Below are 26688 nucleotides of genomic sequence, written 5' to 3'. Positions count from 1 at the left end.
ATAAAGCCCATTTGAATAAAGCCCAATTTGATAATTACATACCCAACACTTGCTTCATTTCGACAGTGGAGACATCGGTGGATTTGCTGAAGCTGTGATCGGTTCAAGGAAGTTTCTACAGCTTGAAAAGTTTAAACGTCATCGCTTCAAAGAAGCATTTGAGAGATAAACAAAGAGTTAGATGATGAGTACAAGACGTCAATGATGGCGAATCAATTATCACATATAAATTTGAAGCACACTTGGGGATTTTTTGGTTAAAATACCAAGAGAAATGGAAAAGTACAAGACGCCAATGAGGCCCGAGATAGTGGAGGTTCTGATTTGTGCAAGGGAATGACTTCTGGAGGATGATGCTTCTTCTTCTACAGCAGCGCAAATGTCAAGTGCTTTCATAAATTATCCGACGCATAAGTGAGAGTGTGAGGCTTAGATCTATTATCTCTGAATGTTGTTGTTTTCTAAAAGTTTATATGTTGTCTTTTGTGGTTAGTCTCAAACCAACTGTGTGATTTGCAATTAGGAATTAGCCTCTTTAAAAATCTAATGCACATTCTGAGATGCTCCTTCCTAAATGAAGTCTACATAAAGATCGTCAACGAATCTAATTGTCTTGATGAAATTGAAACCTATCTTTTAATTCCAAAATTGAAATTCTTCATTCTAACTTTTCTTTACAAAGTATATGAGTAACTAAAACTTTAAATAAGGAGAGTTTTTGAATAAATGTATCTACAATCATTTTTTTTGAAAACTACCTAATGCTTTTTCTTCTTTTCAAATGTTAATATAAAATCACAAAAATTTAAAAACAATTTTTTTAAGAGTAAATATGTATTTAAATTTAATAGTGAAGATAAGACTGTCTTTTTTATGAAAAAGAGTTAGTTTAGAAAAAGAGAAAAAAAAACATAGGGTAGTTTTCATAAAATATATTGTAGATACAAAGTCTATGTTTAATACAAATTAGATGAAATTAATGTATAAATATAAAATTATGGATTAAGTTAAATGGAATTGATCCGGTGGGGTATAAAATGAGAAATAAATAATTCTATAAGTGGGATGCGTTAATTCTATTTCGATAGCAGATTGATCATAGTAATCAAAATTTTATGTAGTCAATGTTTAGATAATGAAATGTTTAACTCGGTAAGATACATTTAATGGATTTGAAAGTGATGATAATAAATTAAAATATGTAGCAACAAATAATAACAAAAAAAAACTGAAAATAATTAGTTTTTCAGAAAACACAAAACAAAATATTATTTTAAAAAAATGAGAAATAATCCCGCGGCGTAGCGCGGGTACTAACTTAGTATAAGATAAAAACTGCAAAGTCTAAGAAAGACCATTAAACGATACTGAGAGATAGATTTTTAATTTGGCAACTCTCAGTCTCACACTCACAGACTCACTAAACCAGGCCAAACAGTATGGGAGAGAGTGTTGCATTAGCAATGCACAAGATCACAAGAAAAAGGTAATCTAAAGAAACGAGGCTGACCTCACAAAATTCGGAGGTATCCTTAGGATGACAGCAGTGATTTTCGTTTGTTGCTTCTGCACTTTATATTCCCTGGAAGGCATTTTTGGGCTTAAAAGCAAAGAAAATACACTATCGAGGTCACATATAGAAAAACTTATATAACTACAAATATTAAGGCATTTTGAACAAAGGTGAAAGTCTTTGTAGAATTTGTGATGTTTATTGACAGACTTTGTGAGGTTTATACAATATATATTGTCAATAAACATCACATATTCTTTTAGAACTTTTATATTCTTTTACTTTTATAAATTTTAGTAAATTTAGAATTAATAAGTGTTGACATCGATACAGTTGACACATGTTACGATCTTGTTAATGAATAAATTTGAAATAAAGCTTTATGTAATGACTAGATAAGGCCCGCGTAAATTAAAAAAAAAAATCAGAATAATTAAGTAGTAATGTACATGTTTTTAGATTTTATCTTGTAACATGTTAATATTAAATATGAACCTCTCATATTTCATTTTAATACTCTCTTAGTTCCATTATATAAGAGTTTTAAGGCATTTTTTTGCTCTATTTTATAATATTTTCTTAAATTTCTACATACAATTTTTATTAATATAATAATTTATGACTGTTTGAACTAGTATATTTTTCCGTTGGCTAAAGTTTTATAATTCTCATAATATTTATTGCTTATTAATCTTTGTGCTTTTACCCAAAAACTCTTATATGACAGGGAGTACCATTTAAATATCTATACCATCATAATAAACCATATTTTAAGTTTAATTACACATTTCATCTTAATGCATAGAACTATATATTTTATTCAAACATAATTAATACATCATATTAAATATATCTCGTAGTAAGAATTGAAAATACAAATAAAATTTAACAAAATATAATTCGCAAAAAAACTGAATCAGAATTATTTAAGATATATTTGTTATGTTGTTATCTCATAAGTACTAATTTTACCTCATGTCTTAATCAATTTTAAATGAGTGAAATTTATAAATTAAAAACATATATAAAAATATATAAAGACATTCTCATCAAATAACTGAAGATTCATTCCTATAAATTATAATTTATTGCGGATTATGTTATGTTTTGACATATGCATTACAAAAATACATGTGTTGAAATTATAAAATCAAACATTAAAAAAATGACTAATATTCTTAAATAATTTTTTTAACTGAGACATATTAATATTTGAAAAAAATTATTCTAAAATAAACTTCATCGTTTGACATTCAGTTTAGTAATCACATTTAACTATCTATTTCATCGTAAAACCATAATTCACTTCTTCATGGATTAGAGTTAAAATTTTTAATAAAAAAATAATATGAGCATCATATGAGATAATATGTATATTGGTTAGTATTTTAAATTTAACAATAAAAATAATCAGTAAAAAAATCAGTTAACATCCACAAAATTTTTAGAAATCCAAAGATATCCTAAATATTATTATTCTATATGTCATAATTTCATAAGTAATATTTTGTCAATTTTCATCAATTAACCATAAATTCATTCCTACAAACTCATTTTTTCTATTTATTTTTCAGGTTTCTCATATTACTACATGCATTAAAATCTTTAAAATAAAACATGTAAAACTATACTAATACACATCACGTATTGAAATTTTTTTTTTAAGTTCATTATTCTTTCACGGTTCTGTGTACTTACTACTTACTTACAACTAGGAGATATCCTGTGCTTTAAGCACGGGTCAATATTTTTTTTTAAATTATAATATAATAAGAAAATTATTGTTATATTATTTTAAAAATTATTTCGTTTGAGATAATATTTCTTTTTAATTGTTCTATAAGTCTATATATGTCTTTTTAATACTAATTATTTTAGAATATTATAATATTTTTTATGTATATTACAATATTATATTGTTTATTTGTTGTATTTGCATCAATATTTTATGAAATATGAAGTAGTAATTTTAATATTATAATTATGAGCAGATAAAATTTATTAACTTATCAACTATATAAATTTAGTTTTACCAACCCGCCAATGTGAAAATTTAAACAAACAATTTTTTTTTTCCATAGATTGAGTAATATATCTTTTACACTAAAAAAAAAGAAATCTTCGTTTTTAAAAATTCAAATCACAACATATGCAAATTTTTTTCTTCATATTTATTATATGAAAATTCCAAACAATTTTTAAATAAAATAAAAGAAATATGATAGGAGAATCATAATTTGAAATCTTAATAAAATCTTTCAAATCTAGGTATTAAAAATAATTTTATTGTCTATATGAATATAAAATCTTAGTTTTTGAAATTCTAATTGGTTTATATTTTATAATAAATACTTAATAATTTTCGTCCATAATTTTATTAGAGAGAGAAAATAATTTTTTAACTAATAACTATCTATATTTTTTAAAAATCTTAGCTGTTAAACTTTTTTTTTATCAAGTACAAATTAGTTTTGATTTGAATAGATTTTTTCATTTTATCTGTCAGCATTTTTTTTAATTAATTATATTTTTTTAATTAATTAATTAATCTTCATTAAAAATTTGTAATGGCAATTGAGTGTAATTTTTTACACAATCTAAGGTTAGTTTCATATTTGTACTTTCCAATTAATATAGTAGGATAAAAATTTATATTACAACGATAAATATAATTTACATCCAATAAAAATTATGTTAAATAACTTATTGCTTAGACATGTCAAATTTTATTGAGAACACACATATAATATAATTAGCATACAATGGAAAATATATTAATTTTGTTAGTTTTTCTTTTTTATTTAGAAAAAAAAACATGTAAAATTCTGTAAATATATTTTTTTTGAAATTTTGGATACGTGTCAAGATCTAAGCAAAATATTTGACATGTATCATGATCCTGTTAATGAGTAACTTTGACATCAAGCTTTATATAATAAGATACATCCGATGAAGATTATGTTAAATACCTTATTGTTTAGACATATCAAATTTTATTGAAAACACACATATAATCAAAATATTTGACACGTGTCACGATCTTGTTAATGAGTAACTTTGACATCAAGCTTTATATAATAAGATTCAAGACAGTCAAAATACAAAATCAAACAAAGATGATATGATAGTAAAAAGTAAAAACATAATTTAAAATCTTGAAAAAATTTTAAATATATGTACTATTAATTGTGGAATATTATGTGGATATTTCAAAGATTCTAGTTAACATTAATAAATATTTTTAATTCTTTTTGGTTATATAGATAATAGAAAAAATTAATTGTAAAGTTGTTACGATATGGATATAAGCAATGACATAAATCATAATCTTTGGAAATGAGGATTTATTGTAAATGGATTAAAAAAAATTACTAGTATAGACTACATTTAACCCGCGGTACATTGCGGGACAAATTATTTCTACCTAAAAAAAATTTAAGGTGTATTTTATTGTTAATTTTGATTGTTTTGTTAGTGTTTAAGATTGTATAACTATATTTTAATTGTTAATTATGTAATTTAACCCAAGGTATACCGCATAGCTATTTGCTTTTACATAATATTAATTTAAATCTAATTAGATCTGTCTATTTTTCTAATATTGTTAATATTAAAATAATATTAAATCGGTGCTACACAGGCTAAATCATCATTACATCATCTACCAAAAAAACATTCTTTTTAGGAATAAGCATGCCACACTTAATAACCGAATTACCCAAATTTAACGAAAAATTGAATTTATCCAAAAATAACCGGAAACCAAGATATTTAGAAAGTAAACAAAAAATCGGTTAATTTTGTTTGAATATTAACCGAGAACCAAACCGAAATTTATGTGATTGATTTCGATGACCTTCAAATTTACTTTGGTCAATTAATAAGCAATAACCGAAATAACCGAACCGAAGTATCATGCCTACTAGTGAAATCCTTATTGCGTAATCATGTGAATCAGATACGTGGGACAGATGACACTGCGTGGTTTATATGGTTCTTGTTAGTTACAGAGGTTTACATACACATTACTGTATGTCTGTCTGTATGATAATATAAAAGAATTTACAACCCCAGTCTTGAGAGACCAAGCTGTGAAACAGACGTGGTTGGAACCGGCTTGGTCAATAAATCCTCTAGCTTCATTGATTTGTTATCGAACCGGGTTGGGAAATTACTTTGTCGTAGGATCTCAGTTCATCAAAGTAATCTAGGTGCAGATCCAATAGTTCACCAGGTACTTAAGCTCGGTTGTTCTGCAGCAGCTAGAACCACAACAGTAGCTTCGAGGCAGTAATGTTTGTACCTTTCATGGGAGAGTCTCCGCGAGATCATGAGGACTTGCCAGCTTATGTGTAAAGAGAAGCATTGGTTCCTCCTGCTTTAAGTCAGAGATGGAAATTACAACTGAGGTAAAGGGTGAAATTAGTTAAAGCTTAGAAGAGTAAGAGGTAACTATTAACTTTCAGCTTGAAGCTCTTCTTCATAGTTTGAGTGAGAGTACAGACTCGATTGTGTTGTGTTACAAAGACTCGATCTATATTTATATGAACCAAACCATTGTGTTGTGATAACTGACCAGACAAAACTCTTTGATCTAAAGACACAACTGTAAAATAGAACAACTTGTGTCCCTTAATCAAATAACTAACTATAAATGTGTTGTGTTATGTAAATGTGTTGTGTAAATGTGTTATGTTATGTAAATGTGTTATGTTATGTAAATGTGTTGTGATGCAAGATTTAATTATGCGTCAACACTCCCCCTTAATCATATCCCGGCTTCACTCCAAGCTTCCTTCTAAGCTCTTCAAACCTTGTAACACTTAAAGCCTTGGTAAGTATATCTGCGAGTTGATCTTCTCCTTTGCAATACTCAAGTTGAATGAGTCCTTTGTGCTCAGCTTCTCTCACGAAATGGTATTTGATCAATATGTGTTTTGTTCTTCGATGCTGCACCGGATTCCTTCCAATTGTTATTGCAGACTTGTTGTCACAGAAGATGGGAGTCCCTTCTTCAAGCTTTAAACCGAAGTCTTCGAATAGTCTTTGTAACCATATAGCTTGATTTGTTGCTGCACATACGGCGATGTACTCTGCTTCCGCCATTGATTGAGCCACCATTTGTTGCTTACATGACTGCCAACAAAACATAGCTGATCCAAGACTAAAAACATAGCCTATGGTGCTTTTCTTATCTTCAGGATAACCACCCCAATCGCTGTCCGAGTAGGCTATTAACCTTGGTACCTTTGCACTTGTAAACAATACTCCAAAGCTTGTCGTTCCTTTGACGTATGTTAGTACCCTTTTTGCTTCATGATAGTGCTTCATGTGTGGTGATGACATGTATCTTGAGAGATAGGAGCTTGCATACATCACATCAGGTCTTGATGCACACAAGTACAAAAGTCCTCCAACAATGCTTCGATACTTCATTGGATCTGCAAATTCTTTGTCTTCACCTTCTCCTCCTTTTCTTTTTCCTTGTGGTGTAAGTGGAGTGCTTAAACTCTTGCTCTCCTTCATCCCAAGCTTATCAATAATTTTGTTTGCATATTTTTCTTGTGAAAGAAATATGCCACGATCATCTTGATTCACTTCCATCCCAAGGAAGTAGTTCAACAAACCAAGATCAGTCATCTCAAATTCGTTCTTCATGTTCTCCTTGAATGCGTTGATGAGTTGAACATTGTTACCGGTGATGATGAGATCATCGACGTATAAGCTAACGATCAACATGTTTTCTTCTTTCTTCTTAACGTACAAGGCTGCATCATTCATACTTCTTTCAAAACCATTTTGAATGAAGTAAGAATCTATTCTCCCATACCATGTCCTATCCTTGGGGCTTGTTTAAGACCATATAAAGCTTTGTAGAGCTTTAATACCTTTTCTTCTTTGCCTTCTATCACAAACCCAGGTGGTTGTGTGACATAAACTTCTTCTTCAAGCTCTCCGTTTAGAAACACAGACTTCACATCCATTTGATACAATCTCCACTCCATTTGAGCCGCATACGCAAGTAAGGCTCTTTTTTTTTTTCCATCAAACACTCCATTATATTAGATTAAAGGTTTACAAGCGTCCTTTGAAGAGGAGCCAAATACACCAATAAACTTACATAGGAGGACACAATAAACTACAAACAATGACCTTAAGACGAACATCAAACAAGCTTTAAAGCTTGACTTGAAAGCATAAAAATGACAAGATAAACAAAGGGGACAACAAGTCCTGTAGGTAAAAAGTTGCCACACAAAGTGAGACCACTCATGGTGAAGGATGACCGACCACTACCACATAGTCAGCCACCTTGATAACCATTGCCGCAGACGTTGCAAAAGAACGGACGCGGTGTTTGGATTCCGTACATGCACCAAAGGTCCTTGGAAAGGGTGGTCACACGCTGGACAAGACGAGAGTCTTGAAGACCAAGAATCTGAAAGGACACTTGGAGAAGGTGTTGTATTGCACAAAGCTTCAATTGCCATTACTAGGCCTTCATTACTAGGACAGAGAGGCAGCATGTAGGTTGGGAATGAGTTCCCAAGAGTCGAGTGCCGAAAAAAGGGTCCTTGCCACACCACGTTGAAAGATCTAAACCAAGTGGTTACCGAAGAGCAAAGGACGCGACGAAATCGTGAAGACAAGGGATGGGAGACGAGTGGGTAACTTGAGCACCACGCAAAAATAGAACACCCTAACCAGATGCTTCCAAAGATATCACCAGCATGAAGAAGACATCCCCAACAATACACTCTAAAATTGTAGATAAGAGCATATACCACCTTCTTCCAAGGCACCATGCTATAAATGGATCAGCCATATGGGAAAGTGTCTCCCTAAGAAAGGAGGAAAGCGGCCAATATCTCTCCCAAAGGGAGGGAAAAACCACCTCCGATACAAATATACCGGATTCCATAAACATCCAAGAATTACCAATTATGGGAAATCTTTTTATTTTTAACAGTCTCATTAATAGAATAATTAAACGCTGGTCTAAAAACCAGGACATGTCCATAGTCCAATAGAAGTCTTACTGGGGCTCATTAGGTCCAAAGCGATAAAAAAATTAATGGCCCAAACTGAGACCCACCAGAAAACACATCGAGGACTTGTCACGATGGAACCACTGGCGGATAGGTTAGACAAGTTCCTTGCGACTGTTTCACCGGGAACATGGCCGGAAGAGGCGATATAATCAATTGGAGACGGGGCTCCGATTTGCTGAGAGGGTGCTACGAAGGATTTTCGGAGTCCAAATCTCCGCTTGTGTTGTGAGATCCGGGAGAGGGTGATGCGTTCATGATGCTTAGTGGTGCTGTTCTCTGCCACTAGGATGGATCTCGAAGATGGCGAAGAAGAATTTTCTCAACACTGGCGAGCCACCACGTCGAAAAGAGAAAGCTAATGTCACGAGCAAATCTCCGGTATTGACAACCCGGGAGGACCAAAACATAGTTATGAAAACCGGTCTTGAATGATAGCTCCGCGGCATCTGAGGGTTTGAGAAGGTAAACACTGTGGCACCACCGGTAAAACAAATGTGAAGATACGACTTTAGAAGTTCTTCGGGTATGGAACCCGAGACGACTTGAGGGGTTGTGGAAACGGTAGAATCTAGGACGAACGAAGGTAAGAGATCTAAAAGTGGGAGAGCAAAGTCTCTTGTCATCGTCACCCTCAAACCCAATTCCAAAAGAAAGAGTGGAAGGGCTTCCGAGAGGAAGCTAACTAGCTGTCCGAACTATGAACTGTTGGATCTCAATGGATGTAACCATTGGAAGATGGGAAAAGTTCTCGTCGAGCGACAGCACTGGCGGAGTGAGACGACACTGAAAGCGCCGAGTAGAAAATCTCTGACCACCGATACTGATTCTTTTACGAAACAACGGTGGTCAGGAAAGTAACTCATAGAACACCACTCATTAAAGCTGAGGAAATAAAGGAGGATAGTCCGACGCCGGCGAGAGATGCCTTCACCGGCGTCGGAAAACTGGATGAGGAAGTTTGCCTCGAATATCATGTCTGAGAGCGTTTATAAATTAGTAAATTACCAATCTGAATTTTTTTGTAATTGCCTTTAAGTCTTTCATAACCTTAAACTTTTGTCCTTTTTACGCAAGTAAGGCTCTTATTATATCATATCTTGAGACAGGGGCAAATGTCTCTAGATAATCGATTCCATATTCTTGAGAAAAACCTCTTGCAACTAGCTTTGCTTTGTGCTTGATGTGATTTCCACTTGCATCCATCTTGATCTTATAAATCCACTTCAGGCTTTTCACATTCTTCTTCTCTGGCTTGTCTATTAGTTTCCATGTTCTGTTTTTTTCAATCATTTCTATCTCCTCACTCATGGCCTTCCTCCACTCTTCATTATCACAAGCTTCATCATAAGTTTGTGGTTCTTCATGAGCAAGAAGACAAACTTCTATGACGTGAGCTGCTTCTTTGAGAACCACCTTTTGTGTATTTTTCATGAGCTCCTTCACAGATCTGTATCTCTTTGGTGATTCCGAGCTGTCTCCTTCTTCATCGCTCACATGATCATCGGTTGGAGACAAAACTGGGCTGGAGGTTTCTCTTTCTGAGATGCCATTCACGATGTCGTACATGATGCACCCTGCGAGTGGATACACGGGTGATCATTCTGGACCTCTTCCGCCATTCCCATCCTACTATCCGATGCCCTATCCGATGAGCTACGCGATCCCACCCTCGATCAACACCTCGGATGCTGGTCCGAGTAAGCCGTCTGTGCACATTACTGAGCTCTGTGACGAGCAAACACCGGCACCTGCTGAAGCCGGCAACGATCCTGGCTACACGTTGGCAAGTATGGAGGCTGGTGCAACCTCCTTCTTTCCAACCCATGAGGTACCTACTTCATCCGACACTTGTATATACCATTGCATTTAGTTTAATTCATTTTTGTGTGATTCTTGGATTCTTTTCCAATTTTTATTTACACAGGGACTGTGTAATTTAAGTTTGGGGGAGGGTCCTAGAATGTATTTAACATTGTGTTTTATTTTCTTATTTTTATGATTTCAAATTTTTGCATGCTAGTTTTATTCATTTGAGTCTGCATATATGTGCATTAAAAAACCCAAAAAACTGAAGAAAAAAAAATAAAAAAATAAAAAGTGTTCATGTAGTTGCATTTACATATTAGGATTGAGTCTAGTTTGTTTCATATAGGATTGTTGCATATGCATCTTAGGGAACAATGATTAAAACCACCTTATTTAAAAAATCAAACCTTAGGATTGAAGCTATAGCCCTTAGTCACAGTTCATTGTTGCTAGATCAATCTTTGGAAAAAAATGAAAAATCTTTGCTTAGACCCTTTGTGTCGATTGAATGCTTCCTCCACTTGCTTGAACATTAGAACATCTCTATATTATTGGATTTAATTTGAACTTTAATTGTCTTGCTTATGGAACTTGAATACTTGCTCATGGTAACTCTAAAACTCGGGTTAGCACTCCACTTTTTACCAATCTTTTCGTTTAACCCGATTCATATTGTCCTACCCTTGAACCCAAACCTTTCTTTCAAACCTTGTTGTGAATTGTTGAGTGAGGCCTTTTCATTGTGCTATAGGTTGTGAAACCTTGAGAGTATTGAGAACGACAAAGAACTGCCTCTTGATCTAGCTAAGTTAGATTTGAACTAGCTAATAGATTCGGTTTTGAAAGATAGGTGGTTAGAATGTTTATTTGGGGTTGGGTTATGGAAAAAAAAAAGAGAGAAGAAAGTCCCTAAGATTATAATTAATTAGCTCTAAGTCTCTAAGTAAAAAAAAAAAAAAAAACAAATTCTTGCTATAGTCTCCTAGAAAGAAAGAAAATGATATATATATTTTTATTAGGAGTTTAGCAAAGAAAAAAAAAAAAAAAAGAGAGAAAAGAGAAAGAGTTAGAAAAACAAAGTCTAAAAGTCTAAACCTTAGGGAGTAAAAAAAGAGAGTTAAAATCAAGGATGTGGGTAGTTTAATTCTGGGGGGTTTAAATAAAAAAAAAAAGGAAGAAAAGAGTGAATGAGAAAAGGGTAGATCATCAAGAGTTAAGCTTTGTATGCCCAAATTGTTCTCAGTCTTAGATAGTTTTCACGACTGTCTAGCACTCCATTTTTTGAGAGAAAACCACCTAAAGATTTTGTTTGAAACCACATTTACCAAAAAGCCTTACCTTTGAAACCGATTGAGCTTGATTCACCTTCCATTTGCAAGAATTCGCCAAACACTTAATTGAATGTGAAAGAGATGCTCTTTATCTTTAGTTGGAGGTTGAGATAGATCGATGCAAGGTAATAAGCATAGAAAAATATTTGTAAGTATGTTGATTGATCTTAGCACCATTAAACTATCTTTAAGCATCTAACTTAGCATTTTTAGGTCATTTACTGCAAGAATCAACTTTTAGAGCATTTAGGGTGTTGCATTTCTGCATTTGCATATTTTGAATGAAAACAGGTGCTAAAGAGCCAAAAATGGGGAAAAACAAGGACAACTCGAGCATGTACCCGAAGGAGCCATCGAGCTACAAGAACAAGTCCGAACCCCAACACGATCGAAGAGGATCCAAGAGCGCGAACCCGAAGATCCACCCGAGGAGTTACCCAACTTCACCCTCGTGTACCCCATCGAGTAGACCATCGGGCAGGTCTGGGAAGCTAGGTCAAATGGGTTTCCATATATAAACCCCCTCTTTCCCTAGCTCGCAAACGAGCACGCCGCAGACCCCCAAAAACCAGAGAGCGAGAGCTTCTGTGAGAGAACTGAGCGACTCAACATTTTTCTTCTTGTTTTTGCATTTTTATTTTGTAGTTTTCTTAGATCTTTATCCCATACTCTTTCTACTCTACTCTATCTTTTAATATAATGTCATTTTCATTTATTATGATTGCTTTGTCATTCGTTTCCATGTCCGAGTAGTGTAGCAAAGTTTCTAGGGATGGGATAGATGATTAGGTGTTTTTGATCGGTTAGGATGCTTTAGTTGATTGTGATGATTGATAGATTTCCTTCTAGGTTGATGTTCTTAATGCTGTCAACAGACCGAAAGGTTGAGATTAGATCGAGGGCGTTTACAATGCTACAGGTCGAAAGGAGTAGAGGTCAATGCTAGAGGTTTACTTAGCTCTGAGTGACAAAATCAGATGAGTTTAAGTCTACTGACAAAAATGAATTGTTCTTAATGCCTGCTTGTTCATATTGCTAGTGCGACAGTATGGTAGTATGTTCAAGGTTGATTGTTGCTAGTGCGAAAGTGTGGTGACAAGGTTTTAGAGGTTCATTGTCTAGGAAATAATTGCTTGAGGCATGTAAGGCATCCGTACTGGTCTAGAACACTTAGGATTCGATTACCCCCATCCTTAGGAACTTTCGTATTTTATTTGTTTACATTTTCTTTACTTACTCGACCACTTACCCGATCAGGTACACGATAACCTGCATCGAGTAATACCTCGAGCTGTTCATAACTTACTTTCATACTCGATCACCCCCACTCGATCCTGTACTCGATTGCTTGCATCGAGTGCTTAGGTCGTGTGGTTTACTTGTTTATATTCTTTTACTTTGTTTATTTTAGGATTGTTAGAACCCAAACCTTAATTGCTTGGCTTGACTTGTATTTTGCTGATCATATCCTTCCTGTTAGCAATACACAACCATTTGGATTGATAACCCTTTGTACTACAACTGCATAGGGGATTGGTACCCTGGGTGAAAACCTGTCTATCATTAGTCATGACAGTAATATCTCCTTTACTGGCTGTCATGACTGTATCTCCATTTCCGACTCTAATTGGCACTTTGATACTTCTGTTAATGTGAGAGAAGTACTGTTCTTCTTTCGTCGTATGATTTGTGCAGCCACTATCGATCAACCAAACATCTGATCCTAATGTTGTTGTTGATTCCTCACTTGCACTAAACAGCATATGATCTTCAGTTAAGTCTTCTTCTTCGAGACTTACATGTGCTCTTTCTTTGTTCTTTGAGCGACATTCATTGGAGTAGTGGCCGATCCTACCATACTTGTAACACTTGATGTTACTCTTCTGTTTCTTGCCATGATCGTCTTTCTTCGGTTTGTTTCGACACTCTTCTGCTGTGTGGTTGTTGCTCTTGTGAAAACCACACCACTTCTTGCCTTGATTGACATGGTTGTTGGTGTTGTCTCGTTTGAAACTGGATTCTCTTCCTTTGGAACAAACATAAAATGCTCCCTCTCTTGTGCTTTCTTCTCTTGCAGTAACTCTTGCTTCTTGTGCTTTTAAGATACCAAGAAGTTCTGACATTGTTAGTGAATCCAAATCGCGATTTTGCTCTAGGACACTAACAATGCTATCAAACTTGGCTGGGAGAGAGATGAGTATCTTCTGTATGAGTTGAGAGTTTGATTTCTCTTCACCATGATAAGTTAATTGATTTTCCAAAACAATTAACTTATCGGTGAATGTCTTGATGTCGTCGTTGTCATACATCTTTAGATTTTTATACTCTCAACGCAATGATTGGAGTTTAACCAATCAGACTTGTGGAGAGCCTTGGTATTCATCCTTCAAAGCATCCCACACCTCTTTTGATGATGATGCTGCTGTAATTCGTGAGAAGATTTGATCAGTTACGGTAGTTTGCAAAATTTGCAAAGTCATCGTATCATTCGCCTCTGCTTATTCTCTGAGTGTCTTTGCTCTTGCACTTTAAGGGGTTTCTCACTCTCGCACCGGTCCAGCCGGCACACCTTCTTCAACCACCGACCACAGCTTTCTGGTTTGAAATATGGTTGCTATCTTGATGCTCCAGAAGTCGTACTTCTCCCCATCGTCTCTGCTTTTTGCTGATGACGATACGATCTCTCTTGTTCTCTCTTTTAGTGTTTTCTCTATAGGGAATCACTCACAAAGATTGAGTATCAATCACATTGAAGGAGGATCAATCACAATATCATTAGTTGATATCAATCTTCATCTTATGTAAAGTAGTATATCAGTCTTTATTACGTTTACCCTAGCTTAGTCTTGTTGTATAAATAGTTGTTCTAATCGTTCAATAATAATCATCCTTCTCATTATTCTTACATGGTATCAAGAGCAAATATCTAAAAAAAAAAAAAAAAAAAAAAATCTTTTCTCTACGCCTTTTTCGTCTCAGTATGAGTTCTTCTCCAAACACTTCTGCTGCTACGGTCTCTGATACGATCGTTGCTGATGCTCACACCTATCTCAATACCAACATGAGTAATGTTTCAAAACTTACTCCCACCAACTATCTCATGTGGAATCGTCTAGTCCATGCTCTCCTAGCTTGGTATGGTCTTGTCGGCCACCTTGACGGCACTACTGCAGCACCGCTGTAACGCCCGCGTCCCGCGCTCCTAAAGGGGGGCTATTTGTTCTAAGGAAATTGATCGCTAGCTGAGCTTAAGTAGCTAAGCTACTAGCTCAACTAGCTAGAATATGAGCTGTACGAGCTGAACGTGTTCGATGAACAAGTTAGCTCAGCTACGGACAGCTCTCGGCCAGCTGCAGACAGCTATCGGGCAGCTAACGTCAGCTCGACCAGCTGCCAGTCAGCTGCCACTAGCTCGACCAGCTGCCAGGAAGCTCGACCAGCTGGACAGTAGTGGACAATGAACGAGTCAGCTGGGTGCTGGGAGCTCGGTCATGGGACGCGGTGATGAACGGGTATGGACGAACAGTCGTGATCGAACAGGCACGACCGAATAGGCAGGACCGGACAGGCGTGACCGAACAGGTGTCGTGACCGAATAGGCACGACCGGACAGGCGTGACCGAACAGGTGTCGTGACCGAATAGGCACGACCGAACAGGCGTGACCGAAGAGGCATGACCGAACCGACACAGACGATTGGTCATGGCCGAACAGGCACGGCCGGACAGGCATGGCCGAACGTGTGCGATCGAACAGGAACGATCGAAGGGTCTCGTCGAACAGGTACCTTTTGGGACCAAGACTTCGGCCATAACCCTATAATAGAGGGCGTTGCCTTCATTTCTAGGACACCACGCCATCATCCTTCCATCGTCCATCAAAGCCTAAGTAGAAAAGGGGGTGCGGCTCGGCGAGTATTATCGTCTGAACTGATGCGCACGCTACCTCTCTATCGAAGGTACGATGAGACGAGCGACGGGTCGGTAATCGGGCCGAGCCGATCGTGGGATAAGCGGTGTTTCGTCCGAAGAGTCGAACTGACCGCAGGATGACCGACGGTTCGATCATAGTGTCGGACCGATCGAATGGTCATTGACGATCTGCGTCCACGGACGGATCGATCAAGCGTCGACTGGTGATTCGATCGCTAGTCGGATCGGGCGATCTAAGGATCGACGATACGAGCCGTAGGTCGGATGGATCGGTCGGGTGGTCAACGAGTCAGTCGGAAGTATCGGCTTGGTCCGTGGATTGGCAATTCGATTATGGGGTCGGATTGTTTGATCGGACCTGGCTCTGATACCAAGACCGACGAGTCGACCGGGGTACCAAGATATGACCGATGGTCAACGGACGGTATGTCCGGTAAGCATCAGACACGAGTGGTACGGGAAGCCGATAGAGCAACCGTTCACTGTGAACCGAAGGGATTATAAGTCCCCATCCCTAATATGTGCAAAGCCAGTGGGGTTGGTTGGTTGTATGGCTAAGCACAAGGGATGGTCAGGGTAAAGTTATATTCCGCTGCGTATAAAGGTCCACAGAGTAAGGCCGTGAGCCAAAGCTAAGTGGACGGGTTAAAGGATATTCGGCTGGGAATAGGGCCGAGGGGAAGCCGTGACCGCGGACACTGGGACGTCCGGGTCAGGGTCTTTCAAGTCAGGGTAAAGTTATATTCCGCTGCGTATAAAGGTCCACAGAGCAAGGCCGTGAGCCAAAGCTAAGTGGACGGGTTAAAGGATATTCGGCCGGGAATAGGGCCGAGGGGAAGCCGTGACCGCGAACACTGGAACGTCTGGGTCAGGGTCTTTCAAGTTGGTATCAGAGCATGCGCGATCCTGTGGGGACGTATGCAAGTATGCTATGTGTTCGGACGAAATAAAAATCTCTGATAAGATCGATAACATGCTTGGGAACGGGAATGTGTTCGCCAAGGTGAGCTCGTGAATCGAGCGATTGGTCAAAACGTCGAACACATATAGCATAGCGACCAGAAGGTCGAGAAATTAAGACCGCGTCTGGGAAGGACATCGGTCGGGAAAAAAAAAAAAAAAAAAAACGACCAGAAGGTCGGGAAATTAAGACCGTGTCCGGGAAGGACCACGGTCGGGAAACATCGACAAGAAGGTCGGGAAACAACGGCCAAAAGGTCGGAAAATTGATAAACCCACCGAATTCGAGGACGAATTCATTTTAAGGGGGGTAGACTTGTAACGCCCGCGTCCCGCGCTCCTAAAGGGGGGCTATTTGTTTTAAGGAAATTGATCGCTAGCTGAGCTTAAGTAGCTAAGCTACTAGCCCAACTAGCTAGAATATGAGCTGTACGAGCTGAACATGTTCGATGAACAAGTTAGCTCAGCTACGGACAGCTCTCGGCCAGCTGCAGACAGCTATCGGGCAGCTAACGTCAGCTCGACCAGCTGCCAGTCAGCTGCCACTAGCTCGACCAGCTGCCAGGAAGCTCGACCAGCTGGACAGTAGTGGACAGTGAACGAGTCAGCTGGGTGCTGGGAGCTCGGTCATGGGACGCGGTGATGAACGGGTATGGACGAACAGTCGTGATCGAACAGGCACGACCGAATAGGCACGACCGGACAGGCGTGACCGAACAGGTGTCGTGACCGAATAGGCACGACCGGACAGGCGTGACCGAACAGGTGTCGTGACCGAATAGGCACGACCGAACAGGCGTGACCGAAGAGGCATGACCGAACCGACATGGACGATTGGTCATGGCCGAACAGGCACGGCCGGACAGGCATGGCCGAACGTGTGCGATCGAACAGGAACGATCGAAAGGTCTCGTCGAACAGGTACCTTTTGGGACCAAGACTTCGGCCATAACCCTATAAATAGAGGGCGTTGCCTTCATTTCTAGGACACCACGCCATCATCCTTCCATCGTCCATCAAAGCCTAAGTAGAAAAGGGGGTGCGGCTCGGCGAGTATTATCGTCTGAACTGATGCGCACGCTACCTCTCTATCGAAGGTACGATGAGACGAGCGACGGGTCGGTAATCGGGCCGAGCCGATCGTGGGATAAGCGGTGTTTCATCCGAAGAGTCGAACTGACCGCAGGATGACCGACGGTTCGATCATAGTGTCGGACCGATCGAATGGTCATTGACGATCTGCGTCCACGGATGGATCGATCAAGCATCAACCGGTGATTCGATCGCTAGTCGGATCGGGCGATCTAAGGATCGACGATACGAGCCGTAGGTCGGATGGATAGGTCGGGTGGTCAACGAGTCAGTCGGAAGTATCGGCTCTGTCCGTGGATTGGCGATTCGATTATGGGGTCGGATCGTTTGATCGGACCTGGCTCTGATACCAAGACCGACGAGTCGACCGGAGTACCAAGATATGACCGATAGGTCAACGGACGGTACGTCCGGTAAGCTTCGGACACAAGTGGTACGGGAAGCCGATAGCGCAACCGATCCGTGTGAACCGAAGGGACTATAAGTCCCCATCCCTAAACTGTGCGAGCCTGTGGGGTTGGTTGGTTGTATGGCTATGCACCAAGGGATGGGTTAAGGTTAATATGATATTCCGCTGCGTATAAAGGTCCAAAGGCAAGGCCGCGAGCCAAAGCTAAGTGGACGGGTTAAAGGATATTCGGCCGGGAATAGAGCCGAGGGGAAGCCGTGACCGCGGACGCTGGGACGTCCGGGTCGGGGTCTTTCAACCGCCTGCTACCACCACTGTTGATAACGTCTCCGCTGAAAACCCGGCGTATCAGGTCTGGCTACGTCAAGATCGCTTGATCTATAGCGCTCTGCTTGGAGCAATCTCTCTTTCTCAACAACCTGTTGTTGCCCGTGCCACTACTGCTCATGAGGTCTGGAGTACTTTGGCCTCCACTTATGCGAACCCCAGCCGTGGTCATATCCGTCAGCTGAAGACTCAACTCAAGCACTGGACCAAAGGTGATAAGACGATTGAAGTTTATCTTCAAGGTCTTATTACCCGTTTTGATCAACTTGCCATTTTAGGCAAACCTAAGGAACTTGAGGATCAGATTGAGATGATCCTTGAGGGCCTTCCAGAGGAATACAAGCCAGTCATTGACCAAGTTGAAGGTCGCGACACACCACCGTCCATCACCTATCTTCATGAACGACTCATTAACCATGAGTTGAAGCTTCTCGCTGCTACTTCAAACTATCTGCTCCTGCTTCAGCAAACACGGCTCAGCGCCAGTCCTTCAACAATCATGGCTCCTTAAACCGCAACAAAACCAATACCACTAATTGGAATGCTTCTCAGCAATCTTCTCGATCGATGGTCACACCTTCGTTTCCACTCAACAATCGTCCATCTCGTCCTTACCTTGGTCGCTGTCAGATTTGTGGGACACAAGGGCACAATGCTTGTCGATGCCCACAACTGCAGACGGTTGTTCCACAGTCTTCCCACAGCCCGTTCACGCCATGGAAACCACACGCAAATCTTGCGGTCGGTTCTCCAAACACCGCCAACAACTGGCTCCTCGACAGTGGTGCGACTCACCACATCACCTCTGATCTTCAGAACTTGGCTCTCCATCAACCTTACCATGGTGGTGATGATGTGGTGGTAGCTGATGGTTCCACCATTCCAATAACTCACACTGGTTCCCTTTTTCTTCCTTCCTCTCGTCGTCTTTTAGAAATACATAAAGTGTTATGTGTTCCTAACATACATTAGAATTTAATTTCTGTGTATCGTCTCTGTAATGACAATCAAGTCTCAGTCGAATTTTTCCCTGCCTATTTTCAGGTGAAGGATCTCAGCACGGGGGTCCCATTCCTGCAAGGCAAAACCAAGAATGAGTTATATGAGTGGCCAATGACTGCGTCTCAAGCTATAGCAATGTCGGTGTCCACAACTTTAAAAGCAAATCTCTCTTCCTGGCATTCTCGTTTGGGTCATCCCCCCACCTCTGTCCTGAATAAGATTGTTTCTCAGTTTTCTCTTTCTGTTTCTCCTTCTTCATGCTCTCAAAAGTGTCATGATTGTTTGCTCAATAAAACACATAAGCTTCCTTTTTCCAACTCCACAATTGTCTCTACAAGACCTCTTGAATACCTGTTTACTGATGTCTGGAGTTCTCTTCTACTCTCCATTGATAATTACAAATATTACCTAGTCATTGTCGATCACTTCACCCGATTCACATGGCTTTACCCTCTTAAACTCAAATCACAAGTGAAATCCACCTTCATTGCTTTCACCTCTCTTGTAGAAAATAAATTCCAAACTCGCATTGACACATTATATTCGGACAATGGGGGCGAATTTCTTGCTTTGAAAGAGTTCTTAACCAATCATGGCATCTCCCACCTCACCACTCCGGAACATAATGGTTTATCTGAAAGAAAACATCGCCATATTGTGGAAACAGGACTCACCTTATTATCTACAGCATCGATCCCGGTTCGCTATTGGACGTATGCCTTCGCAACGGCTGTGTACCTCATCAATAGAATGCCCACACCGGTTCTCTCTATGGTCTCTCCTTATCACAAACTTTTTGGTACATAACCACACTATGAGAAGCTTCGAATCTTCGGTTGCCAATGTTATCCATGGCTTCGTCCGTATGCGAACCACAAGATTGACAGCCGGTCCTTGCCATGTGTGTTTCTTGGGTATTCTCCTACCCAGAGCGCTTACACTGTCTTCACCTGCCTACCAGTCGCCTGTATGTCACCATGTCACGTTTGTCAAAGATTGCTTTCCCTTTGCGGTGACTCCCACGTCTCCGATCTCCCCTGATTTGCCATCAGACTTCTCCACTACACCACATATAACTCAGATTCGCGGTCACATTTTGCCTTCGCCGGTGACACCACCATCCCCGTGCTCCGACCTTCACCATGATTTGTCACTGTCGCCAGATTCACCGCCACGGTCTCCCTCTCAGGTATGTTCTCGAAACTCTGTTTCCTCTTCTTTTTCTTCTGAACTTCCGTCTGAGCCTACTGCTCCTAGAGAAAATGGGCCGCAGCCCACGGCCCAACAACATTTCCCAAAAACAAGTCCAGTCCATGACCACAATTCCCCATCTCACTCGATTTCATCACCAAACACCTCAAATACTTCTCAAACACATAATTCACCCAATATAAATCAACCCTCACCATCTCCACAAACGACCCACACAGAAAATTCAACTGAATCCCAAACACGATCTCCATCCTCTAACACGTCTTCTTCCTCGGCACCACCGCCGCAACAAGCACCTATCGTGGTTCTTCCAGAGAATGCTCATCCAATGACAACGAGAGCAAAGCGAGGTGTTACCAAACCCAATAAAAAGTATCTTCTTACTGCTACCATTGCCTCTTCTCGTGACTTTGAACCTCGAACCATTAACCAAGCACTCACCGATGACCGTTGGAGGAAAGCTGCATGTGGTGAGATGAATGCTCAGCTTCGTGAACATACATGGGATCTTGTACCTCCGCCACCACCAAATGTCTCTATCGTTGGCTGTCGATGGGTGTTTACAACAAAATATAATCCTGATGGATCCATCAGTCGTTACAAAGCCTGTCTGGTCGCTAAAGGATATAATCAACAACATGGTCTACACTACGAAGAGACATTTAGTCCTGTCATCAAGTCAACTATGATTCGTATTGTCCTTGATGTCGCTGTTGGTTGTGGCTGGCCGATACGTCAACTGGACGTCAACAACACATTTCTTCAAGGCACTTTACAAGAGGAGTTATATATGTCTCAACCCCCTGGTTTTATTGATGCGGATAGACCAAACTATGTTTGTAAATTACGCAAAGCCATCTACGGTCTTAAGCAGGCTCCACGCGCATGGTACATGGAATTACGAAATTATTTGATGGCTGTTGGTTTTGTCAATTCGATTGCAGATACCTCTCTCTTTATCTTGAGACGTGGTCGTGCGGTTGTCTAGATGCTTGTGTACGTAGACGATATCTTAGTCAGCGGCAATGATGCATCTCTTTTAAATGACACTCTGGTTGGCTTAGTGAACAGGTTCTCTGTCTAAGATCATGAGGAGTTGCATTACTTCCTTGGCGTAGAAGCAATCAAGGTTCCCGCCGGTTTACATCTTCATCAACGGAAATACATCTTAGATCTCTTGGCACGCACGAATATGCTAGAAGCCAAACCCGTACAGACTCCCATGGCAACATCACCGAAGCTTACGATCAACTCTGGTATTCCCTTACATGATCCAACAGAGTATCGTCGCATTGTTGGTAGCTTTCAATACCTTGCATTTACACGCCCAGATATTTCGTTCGTGGTCAATTGCCTCTCCCAGTATATGCATTCTCCAACTGATCTCCATTGGCAAGCGGCCAAACGTCTACTTCGTTACCTCAAGGGGACTACCACACATGGCATTTTCCTGAAACGAAACAATCCTCTTTCCTTACATGCCTACTCTGATGCAGATTGGGCAGGAGACTCAACTGATTATGTCTCTACCAATGGCTACATAGCTTATCTTGGTCATACACCGGTGTCTTGGTCGTCTAAAAAGCAGAATGGTGTCACGAGGTCATCCATGGAGGCAGAGTATCGGTCTGTTGCCAACACTTCGTCAGAACTACGGTGGATATGTTCATTGTTACAAGAACTTGGTATCACGTTACCAACCATACCTACCATTTATTGTGACAACATTGACGCAATATATCTCTGCGCCAACCGAGTATTCCACTCACGCATGAAACATATAGCCGTTGACTAGCACTTTGTTCGACAACAAGTCCAGTCAGGTGTGCTTCGTGTGGTTCATGTCACTACTAAAGACCAACTGGCCGATGCTTTAACGAAATCACTTTCTAAGATTCCATTCACTAGCTTCCTCAACAAGATTGGAGTTACGCCAAGCCCCTCCATCTTGAGAGGGTGTATAGAGAATCACTCACAATGATTGAGTATCAATCACATTGAAGGAGGATCAATCACAATATCATTAGTTGATATCAAACTTCATCTTATGTAAAGTAGTATATCAGTCTTTATTACCTTTACCCTAGCTTAGTCTTGTTATATAAATACTTGTACTAATCGTTCAATAAGAATCATCCTTCTCATTATTCTTACATTCTCTCTGGTCCTCTCAATCGCAAAGCTCTGATACCATGTTGATCTTTTGTGTTTGTGTGTTTACGATGATGAAAAAACAGAGTAAGAAAGTAATACTTTTATTGATCTGAAATTTTAATGTATTACAGACTCGATTGTGTTGTGTTACAAAGACTCGATCTATATTTATATGAACCTAACCATTGTGTTGTGATAACTGACTAGACACAACTCTTTGATCTAAATACACAACTGTAAAACAGAACAACTTGTGTCCATTAATCAAATAACTAACTTATATAAATGTGTTGTGTTGTGTTGTGTTTTTTTTTGGGTGTGAAAAAGGGAGCAAACACTCCCTTATATTATTAAATGAAAAAAAACAAATCACATGCGAACACGACGAGGGTACGCAGACCCGTTCACATCATCCGTCAAAACAGAGGAAGCGTCCAAAGGACAAACATCTAAAAGCTGTAAACCAAACGGTAAAGAAAAAGCATAGTTAGCCAATCTGTCTGCAAGACGATTCGCTTCCCTATACACGTGAGTAATCCGGACAGACCAGTCCTTCGAGAGCAAGCCATAGCACATCCGTACTAGGAAAGACAGGGGTTGTGTATCCTGGATTCCTGTCTTGAAAAAGCCAACCACCAGTTCAGAATCAACCTCCAACTCCAGACAAGTAACATGCCTCTCCCAAGCAATAACCAAACCATAGTAGATTCCCCAAAGTTCAGCCAACGGAGCCGAGCAGAATCCGATATTAAAGGCAAACCCGTAAATCCACTGCCCCTCACTATCACACAAAACTCCCCCAGCCGTAGCCAACCCCGGATTGTCCCGAGATGCACCATCAGTGTTAAGTTTAACCCATCCACCGTGGGGCGGAGTCCAAGCGATCTGTCGTACCTCCCGTTCAACCTGCGAGCCGTCAATATGCACTTTAGAGTGTGCAAGATATACTTCCCTGGCCATGTCTTTCACAAATTTCACTCTGTCATGACACTGGCCATTCTCACCAAATACATTTCCACATCGCCACTTCCACCCCCACCAAGCTGAGATGCCAAAAACCGTAGCCCAAGGAACATTATACTGCACCCTCATATCCCTCAGATTACCATAAATCCATTCCAATAAAGTTTGGCTAAAGAACACCGCCCTCTTACTCGGCAAAACTATCCGGTTCCAGACCCCGGACATCGATGGACAATCTCGTAGTACATGCATAATAGTCTCCTCACCACCCTTACAGACTTGGCAGATACTTGAATCACTTAAATGTCGCCTCTGTCTTTCAGAGTTTGTCATAATAACCTGATTAGTAACCAACCAGAGAAGCATCCTCACCCGTTCCAGAACAATGGACTTCCAAATGGAACTGAAGTAGGAATCCATTCTAGGACGGTGCACTCCATCCCTAATTAAGAAATCATATGCAGAACTCACGGAGAAGGTACCATCCGCACTTGCACCCCACGCCACTCTATCATGTGCCTTAGAACCAGTGTCAACTACCACAGAGAACAACCGTAACATTGTTAAACGTGAGATAAACGGTCCAATCCCCGAAATATCCCACCCAGTTCCCTCAACCCAAACATCACAAACCCGCAACTTGACAATGTCTGCAGGAATCTCTCTTGGTGCCGCGTCTATGAGTGGTGTTTCCTCAAGCCATGCATCCTTCCAGAACTTAATTGATCGCCCATCCCCGGGAACCCAACGCAGGCCAGGAAACACGACATCCCGCAATCCCACACCAACACTCCACCACGTTGAGGACCATGTACTCTTAACATTAGCCCAAGAAACATCACACTGATCACCCACTTTATAATTACAACGCATTACCCGTGCCCACAAACTCTCCTTATCCTGTAGGATTCTCCACCCAATCTTAGTTATTAGGGCTTTATTCATCACTACCACAGACTTTATCCCCAGGCCGCCTGCTCTCCTTGGTAAACAAACCTTATCCCAGGCCACAAGGTGTTGCTTCTTCTTCTCCAATGTACTACTGCAGAGGAAGTCACGAGAAGCTTTATCCAACTTAGATAAAACCGATGTTGGTAACAGGATGGTACTCATAGAATGAACTGGTATAGACATTAACACCGACCTTGTTAAAGTAACTCGTCCTGTTAAACTCAACATACGCCCTTTCCACCCGGCTAATTTCGTTGACACACGCTCCAACACTGAACTGAATGTATCCTTATTAACCCTCTTGTGTAACACTGGCATACCTAAGTACTTGCCAAGATCTCTGGTCTGCTTAATGCCACTTTCCTCACTTATCAACCGTCTCAAATCTCGACTCACATTATCTGAAAAGAAGATATGAGATTTCTCCAGACTAACCTTCTGTCCTGAGGCGACGCAAAAGGTCTCCAACACTTTCCTTATGATCCGTATTTGAGCCACAGAAGCCTCTGCAAATAGAATGAGGTCATCCGCAAAGCAAAGGTGAGATAACTTAGGCCCTCCCCTTGACAGACTTATTGGTTTCCAGGCCTTAAGAGTTGATCGACTCCTCAATCAGATGGCAAAGCCTCTCCATGCATAAGACAAACAGGAACGGTGATAAAGGATCACCCTGCCTAAGCCCGCGAGCAGGTTGAAATGCAGTAGTCCTCTCACCATTCCAAAGCAGAGACATTGACGGTCCGGTAACACAGGCCACAATCCATCCTACCCATTTATCTGGCAGCCTAGCTGCGCACAGAGAATCCTCAAGAAAGTCCCAACGTACACGATCGTATGCCTTCTCAAGATCTAACTTAAGCAGCATCCACCCTTTCCTGCTTTTCTTACGTCTCATGGAATGAACTGCCTCTTGCACAATCACAATATTATCCGTACTGTGTTGTGTTGTGTTATATAAATGTGTTATGTTATGTAAATGTGTTGTGAAGGGAGATTAGATTATGCTTCAACATCTAACCATTTATCTTACATGATGCAAACAACTAATGACAAAAAACTAAATGCAACCAAAGAACGCAAACACATCTTAATCATCACAGAAACATGTCTAATGAACAATGAAAGGTTCTGAATCTTTAAAACACCGAGAGATTAAAAAAGATTGAAGAAGATCAAAACCTGCTGTTTAAGGTCGTAAGGATTATGAAAGAGAAGCTCTTTCATAATCCTTTTTTACAAGATGATGTTTTTATTTCAAGTTTCTTACCGTTGCCATTTGATTCTGCGTGAGTGCAAATCACAAAGATTAGGGTTGTTGTTTCTACATCACCCACCAAACAACTCAAAGACGCAACGATTCATATGTTGTGATTACTTAAAATTGGTGTGTTAAAATTAAACGCAACCAAAGAATACAATTACTGATTTTATTGATTGGATTTGAAATCGTCGGAGTTCTATACAAAACTTACACAGCAAAATCTCGATATTACTACGAGAATCAATCACATTTACACAATTTCTCTTCACTAAAGGGCAAATTAGAAGGAAAAAAACAATGAAATAGAATCAACTCACAAGCAATACGACGTCGTTTGTCCCAAAAAAAATAAAAAAGAGCCGACGTCGTCGTATTGCTTGTATGACAATAAAAGTAACTTTGCATATGTAGTTCATTTTGCATGTGTGTTACTTTATTTTTTCTTTAACTTGGTTGACCCATTCGTCTCATTATTATTAGGCTAAAATCCAATCGTTTAACATATACACTATAAGTTGCTCCCTTTTATCAGAATATATATAATAATTAAAAACCTACGGTAGATGTAAAATAAAATTTTAGATTAAACATAATTACTATTATGATAATTATTTTGATATATATATATATATATATATATATATCAATATATATTAGATGTTCTCGAATAAAAAAAAATCATTCCGACAAGAATGTACGTTGGTAAAAAAATTAATAAATTTG

The sequence above is a fragment of the Camelina sativa genome, chromosome 5, assembly GCF_030686135.1.
Source record: "Camelina sativa cultivar CO46 ecotype springtype chromosome 5, ASM3068613v1".
Classification (NCBI taxonomy): domain Eukaryota; kingdom Viridiplantae; phylum Streptophyta; class Magnoliopsida; order Brassicales; family Brassicaceae; genus Camelina; species Camelina sativa.
This window is presented reverse-complemented; position numbering follows the sequence as displayed.